General features: G+C 35.7%; 1 protein-coding gene and 1 long non-coding RNA gene across 3 annotated transcripts in view; both read right to left on the reverse strand.

Annotated features, from left to right (window-relative positions):
- Positions 1 to 22,691, reverse strand: part of LOC129277852 (sushi, von Willebrand factor type A, EGF and pentraxin domain-containing protein 1-like) — a 105,635-nt gene that overhangs the window by 72,937 nt on the left and 10,007 nt on the right. The window lies entirely within an intron of this gene.
- On the reverse strand, positions 19,670 to 22,277 carry LOC135156795 (uncharacterized). The gene is made up of 3 exons (XR_010295836.1): positions 22,177 to 22,277; positions 20,968 to 21,094; positions 19,670 to 20,428 (listed from the first exon to the last, which is right to left on the reverse strand). It is a non-coding gene; the product is annotated as an uncharacterized LOC135156795 (long non-coding RNA).

Genomic DNA, 22,691 nt, shown 5'->3' on the forward strand with positions numbered 1-22,691 from the left:
GTTAGGATGTTCTGTATATATCACCCTCCCTCTTCGAGTAATAGTGTCTTTCGAGAGGAGTTTGTAACCCTTCTTGAGTGTGCTGTTATCAGTGACCACTTTCCTCTACTTTTAGGGGATTTTAATGTTCATGTCGATGACCCTAATGATAATTTTGCTAAATCATTTATAAGTGCAGTAGAATCCCTTGGATTCAAGCAACATGTACATGATTCCACTCATTGTGCAGGTCATACACTCGACCTTTTATTTACTAGGGATTCATGCGACATAGTTAATGTTAATGTTTTGTCTTCACTCCCATCTGACCATTCTGCTATTGTTGCCACAATGAAGCTTCCTTCCCTGCAGAATCCAAAGAAGAGAGTTTCCTTCAGAAAATTTCGCAGCATCGACTTGGACATTTTCCGGAATGACATCAGAGGTATGTTAAATTCACCTTCCGAACTGACATGTCCATCTGAGGCTTTGGATCATTACAACACCTGCCTGAGCTCTCTGATTGACAGGCATGCCCCTCTTCAAGTAAAAACTGTCACTGTCAGACCAAAATCACCTTGGTTCACTGATGACATCATAGAAGCCAAATGACGAAGGCGGCGGGCTGAACGCCGCATGATTAAGTCTGGACTTGGTGCTGACAGGGAACTGTATCGCCGAGAATGTGAGTCTTACTACGAGTGCATTTTCAATGCTCAGTCTACATACTTCAGAAATCTTATTGCAGAGTCGGACACGAAGCAGTTATTCAACATCGTCAGATCACTTTCATCAACAGATCATTCTTCAGTTCTCCCAGATCATTCATCTGCAGAGAACCTCTCCAACCGGTTTGCTGAGTTCTTCAGGGAGAAGGTCTCGAAACTAGTATCATCCTTCAATCCTGCTATCCCAGGTCCAACAACTTCACCTTCTACAGAACACAACTTCTCACAATTCCGTCTCATCAGTGATCTAGATATCCAGAAACTCATCAAGTCATTGCCATCTAAACACTGCAATCTAGATCCGATTCCTACATGGCTTCTGAAGAACTCTCTCGAGGAACTTATCCCTGTCATCACAAAGTTTATTAATCTCTCTCTGTCATCCGGCATTGTTCCTGAAGCTCTGAAAACATCACTTCTACTTCCTCTCCTCAAAAAGTCGAGTCTTGATCCAAATAATCTCGGCAACTACAGGCCCATCGCGAATCTGCCCTTCATTGGTAAGGTCTTGGAGAGGGTTGTGACTTCGCAGTTAAAGGATCACCTTGAAGGATTTGGCATGCTTCCAGTCAATCAGTCAGCTTATCGGAATCACCATTCTACAGAGACTGCCCTGGTGAAAGTTTTCAATGATCTTCTCCTGGCTGTTGATAGGGGCGAGGAGGCAGTGCTCGTTCTGCTTGATTACACCGCTGCATTCGACACCATCGACCACGAACTGTTACTGTATCGCCTGCAAAATGACTTTGGTATAACTGGGACTGTCCTTGATTGGCTCCGTTCTTACCTCCACAATCGAAGTCAACAAGTTACCATCAACGGCACCCTATCGGCGAGATTCCCCTTGGTCTGCGGCGTTCCGCAGGGTTCAGTGGTTGGCCCGCTCCTCTTCATCTTGTACACAAGTCCTCTGTCAAGATTCATTGACTCTCACCGGGACATTCGACATGCCATGTATGCTGATGATACACAAATTTACATCACTTTGAAACCCACTGGTAAACATGAAGCTACACAGAAACTCAATAGTTGCTTAGAGGACATCAAAGCCTGGTCACATGATAACAAACTCTGTCTTAACGAAAGCAAGTCTGAAATGATCCACATCTCCTCCAAATTTAGAAACACAGAGTCCTTCCCAATGCTCTCAACCACAAGTAGCACTAGCGATAGTATTTTGATGTGTAATGAGTTGGTAAGGGATCTTGGGGTGACAATTGACAAGAATCTCACATTTCAACAGCATGTTAAGAATATTTGTAAGTCTGCCTCCTTTGGTATTTTTAAGATTGGAAAAATGAGGAGGCTACTCGACCAACCCACAACTGCTAAACTTACCCATGCTTTTGTATCTTCCCACATTGATTACTGCAATTCTGCTCTTTCTGGTATCCCACTGTCACATTTACGCCCACTTCAAAGAATTCAAAATAGTGCTGCAAGGCTTGTTACTCTTTCAAGAAAATCTGAACATGTTACACCTATTCTGAAATCACTTCATTGGCTTCCAATACGCCAACGCATCATTTTCAAAGTTCTTCTCATGACGTATAAAATAATCAATGGCCTAGCTCCTGAATACCTCTCTACTCTCATTTCTCTCCGCTCTTCTAGCTCACTCAGACCACTTCGTTCTTCAACAACCTTGCAGCTTACTTTAGGACCACGTACAAATACCAGTTATGGGGATCGAGCCTTTTCCGTTTTCGCTCCAATCCAGTGGAATAAATTACCATCTTACATCCATAATGCCAACTCCCTTGATCAATTTAAGACCTTGCTAAAGACCCACCTCTTTAATGTATAGGTATCAGTTGTGGGTTGGTCTATATTGAGGTGCACATCTTAGTTGCATTTGTTTGTTTAAAATTTTGCTTTGAATATATCAAGGTTTTTTTTTTTTTTTTTTTTTCCCGGTAATTTAGTTGATAGGCAGAAAACTGAGCGCTTAGAAACACCTGTATTAAGCGCCCTACAAATGTTATAATTATTATAATTATTATTATTTGGGGTGTAGCCCTCCCTGCAGGAGAAATAGGCTTTGCCTTGGAAGCGACGTTCTGGGGGATCATAGGTGACCAGGACCCCTTCTTCTTCAGCAACCTCTGGGCAGAAATTATCCTCATCTGAATTGCAAAAAAAATGTATGAGAATAAAAATCAACATATTACTTACCAAAAAATTAATTACACTGAATTATAAATCTGAAAAAATATATATATTCACCATGGAGGGATAAAAAAATTTATCAAATTTAGAATTATGAGTTAAGGTGAATCTTATTATCTATAGGCATTTTAGAAGGAGTAATCAGCTAGTGTAAATGTAGAAGATCCGCTTCCTCATTCGTGATTTGAATCTGCCTTTTATTCCCTCTGCCCTCTTCATGTTATTACAAAATGCATCAATAAATGAAACTTCAATTCAAATTTTCTCAATTACTTGGAGCATGTAGTTTGTGTATTGGATGGTATTCTGACAACTAAACCCATCCAGGTTGAAATCTAAATCAAACACGAATATTCGTGCATATATCCATGGGAAGCCTGCTTAATTATTACTTCTTTGATATTCACGACACATAGATAATTGCCAAATAACTGCCAAAGAAATTCATTGAATACCAGAGCTGATAGCTTGAAAAAGAACATTTCAGTATATGTATCTTACGAGCTGAAAAACAGTATTTGGTGAGGGATACCACATGACAACACAGAAAACTCTGGACCTTTAAACTTCTTGAGAATACGGGCCATTAAGTCTGCAAGAAAGCTACCCAACAGCTAGGCTTTGGCAGGCGTAATACTAGGTTTCTGCCCCAATCATTCAGAGAGGCAGCATATAAGTCCCTTATACGCCCTCACTTAGAGTACTGCTGTTGTGTTTGGGATCCTCACTCTATCATGGATACACATAATTTGGAAAGAATCCAAAAGCATGCGGCTCGCTATGTTTTAGCTGATTACGGTAGAACCAGCAGCGTAACCAGCATGCTCACCAAGCTGAAGTGGCCTAGTCTGTCTTCTCGACGCACTGTAAGCAGACTCAGCATGGTGTATAGGATTGTGAATGACCTTGCTGCAATACTCCAAGATAAATTCTTTTCCTTAAGCGTCACTAGGAAAAATTACAACTAGTGTTTACAGACATATCGTCCAAAAGGCAGTATTGACAAATTTGCCTTTGCCCAACGATCTGTACCTGAATGGAATAAACTCCCTCTTCAAATAGTTAATGCAGTTTCGCTCGACAGCTTCCAAAAGCTTCTGCAAAATCACCTTGAAAATATCCCTCACTCCTCCTCATAACGTGCGTCCAAGTTTAATTTCATCTTCGAGATAGGCTGGAGAGCCCTTTGAAGATTACAGCAGATGATGATGATGATGAAGTCTTGTTGCATAGGCGTATATAGACGGAAAGCTTCAGCCTCTGTTTTGTCAGGTGTTCTGCTGGACCATGTCTTGCTTCACTACACCTCAATACACTGAAATCCTACTATATTGTAACACTCTGTAGTACGGGAAACCTACGTATATGCTCCACAAATTAATCTAACAACATTTTTCATTTAAATACAGTGCGTCCCACAAAAAGGAAACCCATTTTCAGAGATATAGATTTCATTTTGTTTAACAATGACTCTGATACTTATGGTAAGAGTGAAATCACATCATTAATTTGAACAGCTTAGCAAATCATTCATGCACGGCAGCTTACAAACAAAAAATATTCAGGCCTATCAGAAATGATTTGCGCAGAAAATCTCATGTTAATCTGAATCCATTCCCATTTCAGGATCAGTGAGAGAAGCTTAACAAATAATACAAAATAAATGCTAATGAGCCAATAGTCGAATAGGCACGGTTGTCGTATCATGATTTTTCAGCGCAACCTGATTTTGACATTAAAATTTCAAAATCCTCTTGCTCATTAATGCATGAAGTGTTTGTCACGTATTAGCTATCAAAATGTAGAGGAATAATTGAATTTTATGATGATGTAAATGAAATATCATAATTAATTTGCACTTGATGAAAAAAGATGTCGGATCCCCGGTTTTCTTTTTTCTGGGACACACTGTATAGGTGTATGAATGAGTTAAGTTTTGAAAATAATCAGAATCTAGTGATCAACATCACCTCTGTGCAATTTTAAAAGAATTGAAAAATCATTATAAATCAATACCCCTGTTTTATGGGGAATAATACATGTATTTGGCGCCTATGGGACATTTATGCCCCTCATATTGTATGTGAAGTGGCTAACCCTCTTTGTAGGAGAAACAAACAAAAAAATGCTGAAAAACTCCTCCAAGCTAGCGTAGGAAATACATGTACATGAGGGCGACGGGTGATTTTGCCCGTATGATGGCGCCTAAAATCCCCCCAAAATGCATGCTTCGGGGCGACCATTCTTTCTAGAGTCAGTCGCCTCAAGATCTGACACAAAAAAATATTCAAGATTATTATTAAATATTATTAATATTGTCAGACATAAGACAGAGTTGCATCTTTCCTGAAGCTAGGAATCCTGCAAGTGGCTTGTAATTTCATACAGTTTAGTTTAGGCCAACGAACGTAGAGGGCAGCAACACACAAGCGTGTTGCTATAAGGAAGGTCAACTCGATACGCGCATGCAGCTGAGCTGCGCGCGTATTTTATTGTTCATGCCAACGAAATCAAATGCCGATCCAATACAACAACAAATTAGTAGCGATCAAAAAACGAATATGAAAGAATATGACTACAACAATATCAAAGATAACTTAAAAAATATGTTGAGGAATATACATACATATAAAAACCTACTTTGATATTTAAAACTTTACAAATATAAGTTTCAGGAAACTAAAATCATTACCAAATCGGTGATTGTTGTTATCAGCGATTTCACCAGACGGCTGTATTAGGTGATTTGCGTCGAGACGATTTTGTGACCACTCGCAAAGCATTTCGGGATTGAATATAACCACCTTATTTTCTCTGAGCTCTTCGCTGAACCCATCATCACAGTGCAGCTGCAGCGCAGTGCGCAGTCAATGCAATGCATCCGATGCATGGGTTGTTTTTTCGCCGTCCATGCCATGGTCTCGGACTCAGAGTTGAAATTTAGACCCGGATTTCGGGGATACAGCGCCTTTATTTCAGATTTATAGACTTAAAAGTCAAATGACATTTAAAATTTGAAATCTAACCTTGAACAATCATCGTTGATAAACATCAGCCCTGAAGCCATTACACTTCAAATCAGGCCAGGCAAATTAGACGTCATTGTCTAAGTTGCTAGATCTATGACGAGTCGCCTGAAGCCCCAGCGCATCATCAACGTCACTAGCTAGCTGCGCACCCAGGCCAGAAAAATGACCTCGATTATTACGGTGGTTGTCTATGCATTTATTAGTGGTGCAGCGAAATTCAGCAGAAGAAAATAAGAGATATGAGGTATCCTCGTCACAGGCTTAATATTACAAAGTGAGGAAAAATGTCAAAATCATGATTATTTAAGCTAAATATTTTCTTTAAAAATAAAAGTAATATTTTTAATATTTAAACCCAGAATAACCGATCTAATAATTGTTCATTAAAAAATATTTGAAATTAACAAATGAAAAAAAATCAACTCGACAAATTTCCCAAAACCCCACCTTATTTTTTAAAGTGGTCACAAAATTCGAGCGGAGTTGACCTTCCTTAGAGCAACACGCTTGTGTGTTGCTGCCCTCTACGTTCGTTGGTTTAGGCTTTTACCAGTTTAGTATTTGTCACTTATTGCCTAGTTACAATGTAACAGCTGAGGATGTAGAAGCTTTGAAGCCAAAGGTAACTAAACCCCCTAACCTTGTTTCCCTTTCCCCGTGGGAAATTCCACAATCCATACCAGCTTGATCTTGAAGTTTAAACATTCATCACTCTACTAGAATCATTATATTGGATCAAACTTTAATCTTGTTACAAAAAATAAAAAATAATTCTCTTGCCAATGATCCACTCATTAACCCCTACCATTCGCCTCACAGCGAAAAGTATGCCTGGGATGGGACTGACACTGTGTCAGTACAAGATGTACTGAAAACTACATTTGTCATCTATGATGGAAAAGGTAAAAGATTTTGACTTACCCTTTCCTTCTTCGGAAACCAAACATAGATTTTCCTTCCCCTGGAGTCCTAGTTTCACTTACAATTCATGAAATATTTTCATTTATTGCAAGACTTTTTCAAAAATCATCAAAAAATATCAGAAAATTTGTCATTATTCCCCTCTGTCCATAGACACTCCTACGTACCATGCCATAATGCCCTCTTGTGCTCAATAAAAGAAAGCTAATGGTAGCGACCACACCACTGACCACACAGACTGGATGAAAGTGCTTACCACATATACCTGTTCAGGTGAAGCCTGTATTTGGAAGCTCCAAGATCCAGTAATACTAATAGTTGTCTCTTTCTCCCCTGATACTCAATATTTTCTTCTATATTATTTAGAATAATTGTAGTAGCAGAAAGTAGCAAAAAGTGAAGGAAGAAAGAAAGAAAAAAGGAAACAGAAATAGAGAAATAAATAAAGAGAAAAAGATGAAGGGGTGTTCAATGATACTTGATTACTCTTTTTCTTGTTCAAAATTGACGGCCACTGATAAGGAATGTATGGTAATATGTATTCCTTCCCTATCTTTCATTCACCCTTTATTTTGTGTATTTTCCATTTTTCTAACCTTTTATTTTTTCTTTATCCTTTATTTTCTCCCTTCTCTTCCTGCTTCGTCCTAACTTGTTATTTGTTTGTTTGTTTTTCTTTCTTCCTCTATTATTAAAAAAAAAAAAATTCTCTATTTTTATGCATTTCTTCTATTTTTTCTTTCTTTCATTTTAATTTATTCTCCCTTTTTTTTCTTTTTCTTTGAGTTTTCTTTCTTTCTTTGTTTTCTTCTTTTGTCTTTTCTCTCTTCTTTCTCGCTCTCTTTATTTCTTTGCCCTTTTTGTCTCACCTGCATAGCAGGCGGCATCAACATCAAATCTTAACCGGAGGTTAAGTTTTGAAATGACAGCATGACTTAGAAAATAAAAAGTATATATGGACCTAGTTTATGAAACTTGGACATGGATTACTGGTGATCAAGTATTACTGAACATCCTTCCCAAGTTTCAGGTTACAAGACCAAGGTCAAAGGTCAATTAGGGTCGATGAACTTAGACCAAGTTGGGTGAATCAACATCAAAATCTTAAGCTTTTGAAATGTCATCATAACTTAGAAAGTGTATGGACCTAGTTCATGAATCTTGGCCATAAGGGTAATAAAATATTACTGAACATCCTCCCTGAGTTTCAAGTCACATAACCAAGGGTCAGGTCATTTAGGGTCAATGAACTTTGGCCAAGTTGGGGATATTGTTGAATTACCATCATAACTTTGAAAGTTTATGGATCTGATTCATAAAAACTTGGACATAACTTGGACATCAAAAGACAAGTATCACTATCACTGAACATCCTGTGTGAGTTTCAGGTCACATGGCCAAGGTCAAAGGTCATTTAAAGTACATGAACTGTCTTTGGCCATATGGGATTTGTTGAATTACCATCACTCTGAAAGCGCATTTACTAGTATTGGTCTAGTTCATAGAACTTGGACATAATTATTACTACTGACACTACTGTCACTAGGCTAGGCCTAACTATTAATTAGCTGCCGTCTCCCTTACTGCGGCAGCCCGAACACGTACTGTGTTCGGGCTGCGTTGTGATTCACCCCGGCTCACCAGATCAAACCAGATGAGCATCGGGAATCACAGGAAAAGGAATAAAATTGGACAAAATTGTAATAAATGAAATCAATACATACTTACAACTTAAGCCGGGATATGGGCGGTCCTCAAAACGAAGAAATAATGCCCCAAAACTAGGCAAAAACGGAGGAAAAATTTGCCGGTGTGCATTAAAAGTCGTTCGTACAGGAAGCAATGGAGGATCGATATAGCCTTTTGACGAGGCAACGAGATAAATTGATTTTTATCACCAAACGGGCAAAAAAACAAAAACAAACGATGAAAGAGAAAAAAATACTTTCAAAATAAATAATAATTGAATATGCGATTTTAGTAAGTTCGTATTATCATCAGATCCTGCTAATACCACTAAAGTCCATATAGAAAATACAACAGAAGGCCCCGACAAAAGGCTATCATTTGATGCGTCGGAGAGATTGTTATGAATATTCATGAGTCTAGTTCCGTAAATTCTTGCTTCTCCCTTTTGCCTGGCGACTATTTTAGCTACGGCTTTGGTTTTTTCTTTGAAAGAAATAACATTTTCGTTTGAATTATTTGTTTTTCTTTCTTTCTCCTCCATTCTTTTCTTTTGTTCTGTTTTATTTTCTTTTCCCCCTTTTTTATTCTTCTTATTTTGTTCCTCTACCCTCTTTTCATTTTTTGGAGTCTGTTTTCTTTTTCTTTTCTTCCCTTTTTTATTCTTCTCTTTTTTATTCTTCTCTTTTGCCTTTTGCTCTTTTCCTTTTTTTCTTCTTCGTCATTTTTCTTCTTTTCTTTTTTTTGTCTCTGATTTTTTTCTTGTCTTTATCCTCTCTTTTTCTTCTTTGTTTCTTCATTGTTTTCGAGAGATTATGCACATGATATCGTACTACAAGTTTTTTTATTATTATTATTATTATTGGAAACTGTATAGATATACATAAATAAACAAGTGAAGAAATAAATGAACACTCATAGGAATATATTCGTTGATCAAAATTATTGAGTGATCAGCAAACCATCTCTTTAAGATATCGATGCCTATTTTCTGGAACCCAGCCTCTGACAGGCCTTTGCTGGCTTAGCCTAGAGGACTCCGTGATGTAAAATGATTTTAAAAATATCATCACAGAGTCCAATGCTGGCTCCCGCATATTTTTATTTTTTTTCTCTCTCTTGTTATGTTTTCCATTTTGTTTATTTTGTATACTGTGCATGTATCCTTAGTTTCAATTTGAAATGTATGTTGTATGTTTTAATGAGAATTTAGAATAAATAAATGAAATGAAAATATATGCAAACCTCATTATCATCCAACAACCATTTTCATACAATATTGATGTATTAATTTGTATTATGTTTGAACGGAGATCGTAAGATAGAATATAGAATCATGAAATGTGATTAAAATTTACATGTTTGTTTATAGATTAATATGTTATCTTTCATCTTGTTGGCATTTTTTAAGCTTCAATCATTGAGTATATAAATCTCTGCGGGATAAGTATAGGCCTATAATTACTAAGAATTGAGTTGCTCATTATAGGACGCATAATCCTGCTTGTCTGATTGTTTTCCTGGCGTCCAAGAGGTTTTTTTTCTAAAGACATTCCATTCTTTATATTGTTTTTGCTTAAGAATTAATGAATAATCATAGTGACACTAAATCAGCTTATCTATACTTCTACTTCTAATATATACAATTGAAGAATTGACGCAGAAATCAAATGTTGTGATAGATTTTGTCATAACATCCCAATACAAGTTAGGCCTTTATCATGCACCTTTTCCTTTTTTTCTATAACAAGTTCGTAGCAAGGAGGCGGTGGGATGATCTTCCCCACCCTAACGCCCCCCCCCCAAAAAAAAAAAAGGAGAAACGGTGATAGCGAAGGGGGAAACAATGGCGAAAAAGATAGCTTTGCGGGATTTTCTCATTCTTTCTAAACATTTGCTTCCGCGCATGTTTGCGAGAAAATCATTGTTTTTCTCATTTGTTTACCTTTCTATACTACTCCGTTTTTTCATTTCGGCTATATTGCTAGTGTGTTTCGTGGCGGCATCAAGTTTTAAAGAATAATATTTGGGAACGGAATTAGTATTAAGACTAGATTTTAATTCGTCATGAGGACGAATTAGGTGGTCTGTCATGATTTTTCATTCAGTGTCGGCTAATGTTGTATGAAATGAATCATGTAGATATGATTGATAATCGTGATCATAGAGATCATAGGAATACATTTTGACCATTGCTAAATGTGATTATTAATGTGGTGATGACAACCGTGATTATTATAATGATGGTGGTGATAATGCAATACGGTAAATACGAAATTAAGTTTGGAGCACGTAAAATGCCTTAAAAACTCCTCAAAAATTTCAGACGATTTACCGAAATTGGCTTTCCAATATTGCGCAATAAAAGGCGCCTTCATTTTCAGAGCAGCTAATTTTTAATGGACAGTTTCATGTTTTTTTATGCAAAATCTTTTTAAAATTTCTTTCTACTGTCAGCAATTTTTCTTTTAAGATTTCAAGCAAGAATTTTCACAATGTCAGTGGGTATCAATTTCACAAAATGCTTGAAAATTCATAGGTGATACTTTTTGAAAACTAAAATATCTTAAATATTTTTATTCAAAATTTCTGCTAAATTTCAATTATTTTTAATGAGAAGTTTCGCAATGATACAATTTCACAGCATTCACTTCAAAACTCATCAGCGATGTATTTGATAAAAGAATTTAGAATTTTTTGAGGGGAAATGTTTGCAAAATTTCTGCAAATTCCTAAACATTTCACATAATATTTTCCGTCAAGAATTTTCAATGTCCATTTATTAATTGTGTATGACTTAAACATTTACTTGAAAATTCTTTCTTGATGATTTTACTGAAAAAAGTCAGGTAAAAGATTCAAATACTGGCAATTTTCCCGCAAAATTTGGGGAAAATGAGTATTTTACTAAATTGCACTATTTTTAATTTCACAGAAGGTATCTGAAAATTTGTTATATGTTATATTAAGAGAAAATAACCAAATAGAAAAAAATCCAGGATTTTCCGCAAAATGTCTAGAATGAAACTTACCAACCAAATAGCGTTTCAATATTGTAGCGTTTACCAAAAAATGCATAAATGATGTTTTACAATGTTTAAACTACCCCTTAAAATGTACCGGCAATATTTAAAAAAATGTCCTACATAAAAAACCGCAAGGCAAGTGGGCTTGATATTTTCAGCAAGACCGTACAATTGATTAATAAAGCATTTTCTTAAAAGAATTCTCAAAAATTAGGTCCAGAAAAAATTTGCAAAAACTTAAACAGGTGATAACACTCTGATGCTGTGGTTGAAAGTGAAAATCAATCACACATTATTTGTAGAAAATTCTTTTCACTACATCATATCAAAATTTGAGAGAAAATTGACTAGTAATAACAAAGATACGGTCAAATATGCATAAATACGTTGACGTAATTGCGAAAATGTGTTATTTTCACTTCTAACGTAATTTTGACGTTATTACGCAATCTCCAGATAAGATTTTGACTAAATCACGGAGTGAGGAAAAGATAGGGTTCAACGGACTCCCTGAAGAGCTACAGTGAATTTTATATAGGCATATTTTTGCCCACTTATGACTTATTTTGCGAGTTTGCACGCGCGTGTAATGCAAATTTGAATGGACGCGCATTCCCGTATTATTGGTCGTAAGAGGCTGAATGAGGTATCAAATTAATCAGAAGATAATGGACAATGGACAGACATAAAATAAATGACGACTCGAAGATGCATACCGATGGTAGGTGCAAGAACGCGCACGCATACCTGTGCGCGCGCAAATTCTTGACATGCTCAAAATGACCTAAAACGTACCCAAACTTGACCACGGTTGATTTGGGGAATTTTTAAATTTTGACGCGCGCGTACGTGCGCGTCATGACCTTTGCATGACCTTTGATGACATGTCCTGATGACCTGTCACCTGAACTTGATATGATGCAAATATGGATGATTTTTTATGATTAGTTGCGATGATATGATCAATAATTTATTTTTACAAAATGGCGCCTAGATGACGTCATCATGATTTGATAACCTTGAAAAGTTTTGTTTCGCGATTCCATAATAATTTCCATACATGACATGAAAATCAAGAAATTTGACAAGCCCGATTTTGAGATAAAGTGGGAACAAATTTTGGCAATAAAAATAAATAAAGTAAAATCTGACGAATATAATAGGTGATCTGTCATATTCATGACAGACCACCTAAAAAGGAAAAAAAAATAAAATAAAAAAAAGTCAGGCAAGGTTTGAACCACCGACCCCTGCTTTGTCAGTCAGGTGCGTTATCCAGTCGACCACAATGTTTCCGACAAACGGCAAACGCAAAACAGGAAACATATTGTCAATGTACATTTTTGCAAGTAGAAAATTGGCATGATGACAAACCTCTACAAGTTCTAGTTTTGAGAATAGTACAAGCTTTAAAATGATACAATGGACATATTGTCTAAAGGGTACATTCTAAGCTAAAAGATATTGAAAATTTGGCGAGAAATAACCAATATTTACGGAATTAGAATCAATTTACATGAGTGTGGTGACATCATGAAACAGAAAACGTTAATTTTTAGTTCCGACGCCATTTTGATGACGTCAGGATGTTTTTAAGGGTCAAATGTGGCATGAAATCATATCTCCTTTTCATACTCTATTCGAATAGGGAAAAAAAATTGGGGGTCAACAGACTCCCTGAAGAGCTACAGTGAATTTTATATAGGCATATTTTTGCCCACTTATGACTTATTTTGCGAGTTTGCACGCGCGTGTAATGCAAATTTGAATGGACGCGCATTCCTGTATTATTGGTCGTAAGAGGCTGAATGAGGTATCAAATTAATCAGAAGATAATGGACAATGGACAGACATAAAATAAATGATGACTCGAAGATGCATACCGATGGTAGGTGCAAGAACGCGCACGCATACCTGTGCACGCGCAAATTCTTGACATGCTCAAAATGACCTAAAACGTACCCAAACTTGACCACGGTTGATTTGGGGAATTTTTAAATTTTGACGTGCGCGTCGTGACCTTTGCATGACCTTTGATGACATGTCCTGATGACCTGTCACCTGAACTTGATATGATGCAAATATGGATGATTTTTTATGATTAGTTGCGATGATATGATCAATAATTTATTTTTACAAAATGGCGCCTAGATGACGTCATCATGATTTGATAACCTTGAAAAGTTTTGTTTCGCGATTCCATAATAATTTCCATACATGACATGAAAATCAAGAAATTTGACAAGCCCGATTTTGAGATAAAGTGGGAACAAAATTTGGCAATAAAAATAAATAAAGTAAAATCTGACGAATATAATAGGTGATCTGTCATATTCATGACAGACCACCTGATTATAGGTCAAAGTATATGAAGTCATATTGTCTTCAAATTGATCACACAACATTTCCGATCCTTATAAGTCAGGGTGGTAAACTCTATAATAATAAAAATGCCGTCAATTACCCACAAAGGCTACTTCTTCCGTTTTTCAGCTCTTTACTAGTCAGTCATAATTTATTTGGGGACCGCGGACGGCCTGTTCCTCATTTAAAAGGGGCAGTTATAAAAATTGTGCCGTACCTTATATATAAAAAAAAAAGTACAATATTACTATAGAATTATATGGAAGTTCATGTCATCAATCTCCTGTCGCCTATTTTTGCGCCATTAATTTGATATTTAGCATGTCACTTAAGTTCCAATCATCCAAATACACTGTTGAAATAAATTTAAAAACGCTGTTTACGATGTGAATCACACAGTAATTGTTTAAACAGTTTAAAATCTTAAAATACACAGTTCAAATTCAAATATTTAATTATCAATAATTAAATTCAAATATTAAATTATCAATAATTAAAACATGATTGTTTAAGATTTTGAACACTTGTTTAAAATGTTTAAACAACTACTGTGCAATTCTCACAGTAAACAGCATTGTTTGAATTATTTTTGACAGTGTAGAACTAGAAGCGCTTCATATAAATGAGTTCAATCAGGGGCGGATCCATGATTTTCAAAAAGGGGGGCACATTTTTCCAATGAAAAATTTGACAAGCAAAAAAAAAAAGTTTTTCAACCAAAAATTAAGGATATTTCGTCCCCGAAAAAAAATCGAGAATAAAAAAGAAAAGACAAAGTCTTCACTGTCAAATGGAAGGGGGCACAGTTCGGTTTTAACACAATTTTTACATCACAAATTTTAAGTTTGTTCTCAAAGGGGGGGGGGGGGGGTGGGAGCACGAGCCAGCTTTGCCCCCCCCCCCCTGGATCCGGCAGTGAGTTCAATGTTTTGAATTTGACAAGCAAGAAAAAGGTCTTTAACACAAAATTAGAGGTCGTTTCGTACCAATTTTGTTTAGAGGGGGGGGGGCAGGTGAGGGGTTGATTCCTGGATTATGCTACTGCCATGCGGTGAATTAAACAACAAATGGTGATTGGAGATTATCAAAGCGGCATAATTTTTTTTAAATCACAATTATTTATTCTTAACGTCATCTTGATATTTCTTTTTAAAGCAGGCAAAATTGTTTATAAGTATTTCCTTTTGTTTTAACTCTTTAAGAGCCATTGGCAGCTATGCGTGCCCTTAGCCCTCTAGTGCCATTGGCACGTATACGTGCCCAAATATTTTTTTTTGTTTAACCAATTTTACAGCCAGAAAATCAACACCATATTCTGTGTTTTTAATGTTGTTATACTGGCAATTAATTCACAATTCATTTTATCATATAAAAAATAGTGGTTTACATAGACATTTTTTGAGTAAAATTGTATTTTTGCATCATTATTTTGAAGAGTTGATTTTGGATATTGCCGCGATCTGAATCAAGATTTCCCCGATAGACACGTGTGATATAACGGTTGTGTGTAGCAATACACATACTTCTATGGGCAGAGCAAAGGCGAATGTGCGAAGGCATTTAGCTCGGAATTGACCAATGACAGAGCGGTACGATGTTCCTCACCCAACACTACTCGCCCATTCGCTATTGTTACATGAATATTCATGAGCTATCGATCGGGTCTTTTGCAGGCCCGTATGGTAGTATTCTTGTGTCAAGGCTTTTTCTGCCTGCAAATGTGCACGGTTTGGGAGTTTTTTTTTGGGGGGGGGGTGGGGGAGGGGGCGGGGGAAAGGTCTTATACTTTGTTTTTAGCATTCTCACAAAAATGTTCTCGTTATAAATATATGAGTAAAGAAGGCTGTCATTTCCAACTCTCGTCTGCGCACTGCAATAATCACACTCATTATTTATTTATTCATTTATTATTGTTATCATTATTATCATTATTAGTATTACTATTATCATAATCATTATTATCATTATTTTTATTGTTATTATTATCATTATTCTTCTCCTTTTCCTTCTTTTTATTATTATTAATGTTATTGCCATCAGAATTATCATCATCATCATCATGATTATTATTCAAAAATAATTGTTGTAATCATATCAATTGCATTCCTTCTGCAGCCAAACTCTCTCTTCATAAACTTAAGATCAGGTAAATAACGGTTCATATTCGTTTGTGTTTTTATAGCCCAAATCATTAAAAAAATGATTGTTATGCTTATCAATATCATATTCAAACTTCTAAAAAAAAGATGAATCGTTCAATATTTTCCTCGAATTAAATAGGAAGAAGCAGAAAAATAAATGTAATAATTAAAACGGCCGATAATACCGCTTTATTCGTCTCAAGATTTATTTTTTTTCAAGGTGGATGTTTTTCCTTTGCTAAATCAAACCATTGGTCAGAGAAAAAGTAAACGGAGTTTATAAAGTGATATCAGATGTTTTTAGGAAAAGAAAGAAAGGGATACATTAACAAAACCGATTAGACCGACCTGTTAGTTGCTGCATCATTGACGTCACTATCAAGGGGATTTTAAATCGACTTTAGAGAGTAGAAATGGAAATGATAATGATGATAACGGGTTGAATATTACAAGTCTTTATACCACGCATATTATTGTACACTATGTTATCTGAACAAATTATTTCTTTTACCATGGATAGTGCTACGAGCTGGGGAGGCCCTGGGCGGATGCAGGATTTTTCTGTAGGGGGGCAAATTGTTTTCTCTTTACCTGGGTCACCCATAAGAAATCAATACCGGAACCTTTGAAAGTATTCAAAAGTCAAATCAAAAGACTCGCGTGAGCCCCGATTTCTATGAACATCCTGTGCTAAATTACTCTTCTTTTAGATAATAGGTCAGGAGGGAGCGCGGATTAGAGATTCCTCATGAAAGAGAGTCTGGGCATCTATTGTTCATGACTTGGTGGCATGAACAAAAGAATGTACTCACGTAGAATGTTAACAGGTGGCTACTTTGGTAATACAGAACAAATAGGCCTATTTTATTTTTGAAAATTTGTATTGATTTTTTTGTTTGTAACTGATCTGCATTCCCTCTTCTTTGATTAAAAAAAAAATTGTTAAACTTTTTTTTTCTTACTTCTGTGCACTTTGCCAAGAACGCCCATATTATTTTGTGGGATTTTATACCCCAAACTTTTAAGTATTGAATCTGTCCGACCCCTCTTTATCTATATTTCAATATATCATCTTTAGTTCTTTTATATTTTGTCTCCTTCTGACTGGCAATAACTTTGTTTTTTACACTACGAATAAAAAAAATTACAGAGTCTTATTTTGAAGACTACACGAATGAAAGGGTATGGTTGGCCGCACTTTGAAGATACATGGCACTAATATATTATTGTGTGTGTTTGCGTGGGGATCGCAGCTGTGCTGTGATTGGTCACTTGATCGAAGACAATGCCTTTATACATACTCTCTCGTACTTCAGAGGAAATAACTTGAATAGCAAAATAGTATTTCATTCAAAAGAGCATACTTTTTCGTTATTTCTGTTTGTTCAATTTCATAAATAGATACGTCATTTGAAAGGTTAAACATTGAACTTTCATTTTATCTTCGTAATTTCTTGGTATCTCTACAATTCCTCAGGTTATTTACTCTTTGAAATGTTCATGAAATCATTATTTTCTAGGTTTTACTTATTGAAAAAAAAACGATGTAAAATATTACATATTTTCTCAATTTTTCCAAACGCGAATATGAAAGATAATGACACGATTATAAAGCCCATGAACCATGCATCATTTCATGTGTAGAAAGTTTTATTATACAACGTACGGGTAAAAAATTATGACCGTTTTAAAATCAGTCGCTGCTCACATTTCGGTCAATTTAGGATTCCATCGAATACCCCTGGCAGTCAAGGGGTATTCGTATTGGCACAGTAAGAGTTAAAATCATATTCATTCCTTCCTCATTGTTATAACATGTGAAAAAGATAAATAACATGAAATCATTTACATTATTGAATCAAAATTCATAATTAAGAAAATCGTAAATTGGTTATTCTAAATTTAAAATTAGAATCCATTTGTAAATATTTCTTTGATATTTCATAATCACAAAGGGAATAATAATAATACGGACTAAAAACTTCTGATCTAGAAATCTCTGAATATAATGCACAAGCACACTATTGGTAAATATTTTGTTCATTTTTAGTATCATTAAATCAAAATAATTTTAGGAAGTTATATAAAAAAAACACACACCAAGCGAACAGTCACGCTTTACCCCCCCCCCCCTCCCCCTTTCCCATAAACAAAGCATAAAACGAATGAAAAGAAGGAGAAAGAAAGAATATAACAAATGACAAAATGAAAAAAAATCATCATAAAAAACACAAAATGTAACAAAATAAAAATATATATGAAATAAATATTTTTTTCATAAATATAGATCTATTTTTTTTTTTCATTTTAGTAATTAGTTTTTCATGAATATAGATCTATTTTTTTCCAAATTAAATGAAAAATGGTATTGAATTATATGCCTAAATCACGATTTAATTGAATCGAGACAACCTGTCGAAAGTTTTCACTCTTCTGACATGCATATTCATTAAACTGTGCTGTAAAGGCATGCAGTGACGACATCCACCTATGGGTACATTACCGCTGCCGTGCACAGGATAACCGCTGGCACGGCACTTGCAATAAGTTTTTTATTCTTATTTAAAAATTTGAAATTTATCTACATTTTACATGAAGTAAGCTTTGGATATGAAACTTACCGAACGATATGAAGCCAATTTCAATTCCTCTCTGTCTTTCTGGTACTTCATATCGATGATTTTTCTTGATGTCGAAGCAGGCATGGCCCCGATTAGCTGGTTCTCTCTATACGCACAGAGAGGGCGCGCGATATTATTTAATACAGGGGGGTGAAACTCCGCTTCTGCATCCGGTCAGAATTGAAGAAAATTTTGGAGGGTCAAAAGTGCACACTGCTCCCATTTTTCGTATACAAGCCTATGGACACCGCCACTGTTTTGGTACACCAGCGAAATGAAGGCGTGGTCACGGAACGTCCTTCGCGCATAGTGTAAAAATATGTAAATTAGTATTTTGTCACTAATTAGCATAATGCGCGACCTGAATAATATCGTTCATGGTGTCTGTCAGTGATTACATCATGTCAGATCATTCGTTTTTTTCTTCCTCAGAGTTTTATTATTCATCTATTTCAATGATCTATTTGTTATTGCTTGTTACGATTATTACTGCATCTTTGCTTTGTTTTAGCTGCAAATGGCCAGGATCTTTGCTAAAAAATATTACAGAGGAGGTTCCCAAAGAAAATGTTGCCATATACGATGACATCTCTTTAAGTTTCTGGAGCCCTTTTTTCTTTTTATTGCAGAAAACGAAATGAACCTCTTTTCATAATATAAACAAAGATAATAACAAATCAAATTCTTTTCCATAATTGTAGTCTCCAATATAAGTCCTATTATGAATAGCAGTCCTCTCTCTCTCTTTCTGTCTGTCTCTCTCTCAGAAACTGACATAACTATATGCATACAAGCAAATAATTCTCCTGTCATTTTACTTTCTTTCCCACTCTTATCCTTATTTTTCTTGAATAATATTTTAATTGACTGCTGTTTGATCTCATGTAACAGTGGCATCATCACATTTCAGTACAGTGCAACATCTTGTGCCATTTGTGCATAACAGCTCAGAAGCAATACATCATCACAATTAATTGATAAATGAAAATTACCAAGATAAAAAAATTCAATTCAAAATTAACATGTTTATTAAGGAATCCATTTTCTAAAACATTGACATTAACATAAAAATAATAATTAGCATCTACCAAGCATTAAATTGTATTTAAAAAAATGAAGGCAATGCATAGCTAAAAAGGGCTGTTACTGGGTAATGGTAGTATGGGGTGGGTATATAAATGTACAAAAATAGGAGTAAGTACATTTTTCTACATTGTACAATGTTTGTTAAAATTTCATTCAAAGGATCTCGATGAGCCTATAGTTAATATTCCATAAAAGAGCATAAAAACCTTTGATATTCGTTTATTTTCTTCCACAAAAGTTTGTCACTAAAAAAAATTGGTAAATTCCTTTCAAATTTGCTGACAAGAAATAGTCTACTGATGTGAGAGCACTCCTCGTAGGGGGGGGGGGGGTGGGACACAATGCCTGAATCCTAAAGAGTGCCTTCCCCAATCAATACATTAGCGAATCATTAACAAAATTTGATTTGTCTACTGTCACTGTGGTTAGAATTCAATCTATTTTTGAAATATAGTCTATTTATATATCATTGCAGTGGTAGCCCATTTCACATTTTTTTAAAATGAAGATAACAATAAATGCAACTTAATAACCCTACATAATTTATGAAGACTTGCAGTGGCGTACCGTGGGTCACGGCATCGGGGGGCACCAGCAAAAATTTTGAGACCGTTTCATATCTCTTCTTGGCACTTATGTTGTGATACCAGTACTTAAACAGCTTAGGAAGTGGGAAACCTGCATGGTAAAAAAGAGAAAAGAACATAATAAGCTGTAAATTATTTTTACTCATCTAGTCCAGTTTAGTAAAAAAAAAAGATGTAAACTCTATTTTATATCTTCAGTGATAAAACAAGTTTAGCACATGCAGTCACTTTTGTCCCACATCCAGATAAATTCATATATCAATATAACTATCTACAGTATGTTTTGAAAATAAAGAGTGCAAATTAATTCAAATATTTATCAAAATTTTGTGATAACTGTTAATATCTTGGGTTTTTTATGCAAATGCATGTATAGACAGGAGATATGGATAATTAGTATGCAGTGTTAGAAATGGAAATACTGGTGAATCTGAATTCAAACAAATATTAACTCACAATGGAAATTTAACATTACATGATATCGCATCATGTTTCAGCACAATTGGCCATAGCCCACCCCCTCCCAAAAAAGGGGAAATATTCATTTATTTGTTGTTGTTTTTTTTTTTTTTGGGGGGGGGGGTGATGAGCTTAGATACAGCCTGTATATTATCAAAACAGTAAGCATACCTTGCAATTTTTCCATTCGGATATCCTGTTCCTCATTAGATTGTAACTAACACTTGCTGATCGGCATGGTTCTCAATTTTGTACTTCTGACTAGGTGTGAACTGCTAAGAACTTGGTCCCATTGGATCTGCAATTGACAATTTAAATTTGAGAGTTTTAGAGATAATAAAATTACTCTTCTTAAACAATATTTTTGAAATTTCCAGCTGCCCATATCCCAGGTCTATGAATGAATATTCCAAACTAGAACAAAAAAGTTATCTGGACCCGAAACTTAATTCTCTATCACATAGAGGCATAGGCCTACCTCACTCTGTTTATAAAAGTAAAATGATTCCAACCACATATTTCTACAGCTGTATATAGCTGAATCTGGTCTATGCTGGGCATGTATAACTTAAGAATCACATCACATTTGAATGAAGTAAACACTAAGAACGTTTTCAAATTACCACCCCAGGCCGGGCCCAGGGTATCCTGTTCAAATAGAATTGATTTATGTCTAGGGTAGGCTACGCCATTTCATTCAAATCTAAGACTAAGACAAGTAACACTTAACATATTAACAGACATTAATGCTAAGTCAATCGTATTTCAACACTGATTATTCTGAAGTAAAGCGTTCCTGAATAAAAGAAACTGCTGAGAATTATACTTATTCATATGAAGATGAAATAGAGGGGACGGACTAGGCCTAAACTTCAACTTTCAAGCTTGAAGTTTGGGCCTAGTCCGTCCCCGCTATTTTCATACCCCATGACTACATCGACAATCTCGCTAGCCGGCTAGCACTGGCGATATCAAAGGCCGGATCCCGCTCTGACCATATCCCTACATTGACCTAAATTTGAATAGGCCTAAAATCGACAGTTTGTCGTTACTAAAAAACAGGAGGTCGGAAACAAGTCCACATCTACCCCTGATAATTGTCTAATCACAATAAAACTGAAATAAAGGTTTACTTTGGACCTACATGAAGCATTCCGATGAATGTCTAGATCTACGACAAACTATAGACCCCTAGTCCTAGATACCCGGTATAGTATTTTTGAGAAACTCAATGATCACACTTATTTGGAAGTCAGGCAAAAGAAATATTGAAATTGAGGTTTACATACAGTAGTGCGTAATACAGGATGAGCCCCGAACCCCGGCAAACACATTACAATTTGCAAGTGAGATCAAAACATGAAAATGAGCGTAACTTACTTTTATTCCTATGGAATGTCATTAGAATAGTATTGATGTTCCCTCCAAGATTTTCCGCTCCAATGAAGTTCACTCAGAAACCATGATTTCGAACATCAATTCTATAAACAGATAATTAGTCTAGCTATTTCGTTTCAGAAACTTCAAATTCGCAGAGTCCAAAAGAACGACACTTCGCACAGATATCGTAGGGAATTGTGGGACGGAAAAAAATGTTTAATGCATGAGTACATGAATAAAACATTAGCGTTTAATCCAATCATACAAGTGCATTATGCGTATTTTGACGTCATTCTCATGAATAAAACATTGACCCTCCAAAATCATCCTTCAAATTGTCCGCTGGCTATGTACAAAACCTATGGGAAATAAAAACGCGCGGAAAGAGTTCCCTCTCTAGCTCCCTTCGGGAGCTTACGTATACGTAAGATCGTATCTCTGTGATTTAATAAACTTGCTTGTTTACGTCGTTTACGTCAGATCAGCTGTACTGCTGGCTGCGTTCTAGGCGCTCC

Source organism: Lytechinus pictus, chromosome 15 (genome assembly GCF_037042905.1).
Source record: "Lytechinus pictus isolate F3 Inbred chromosome 15, Lp3.0, whole genome shotgun sequence".
NCBI classification, from domain to species: Eukaryota; Metazoa; Echinodermata; class Echinoidea; order Temnopleuroida; family Toxopneustidae; genus Lytechinus; species Lytechinus pictus.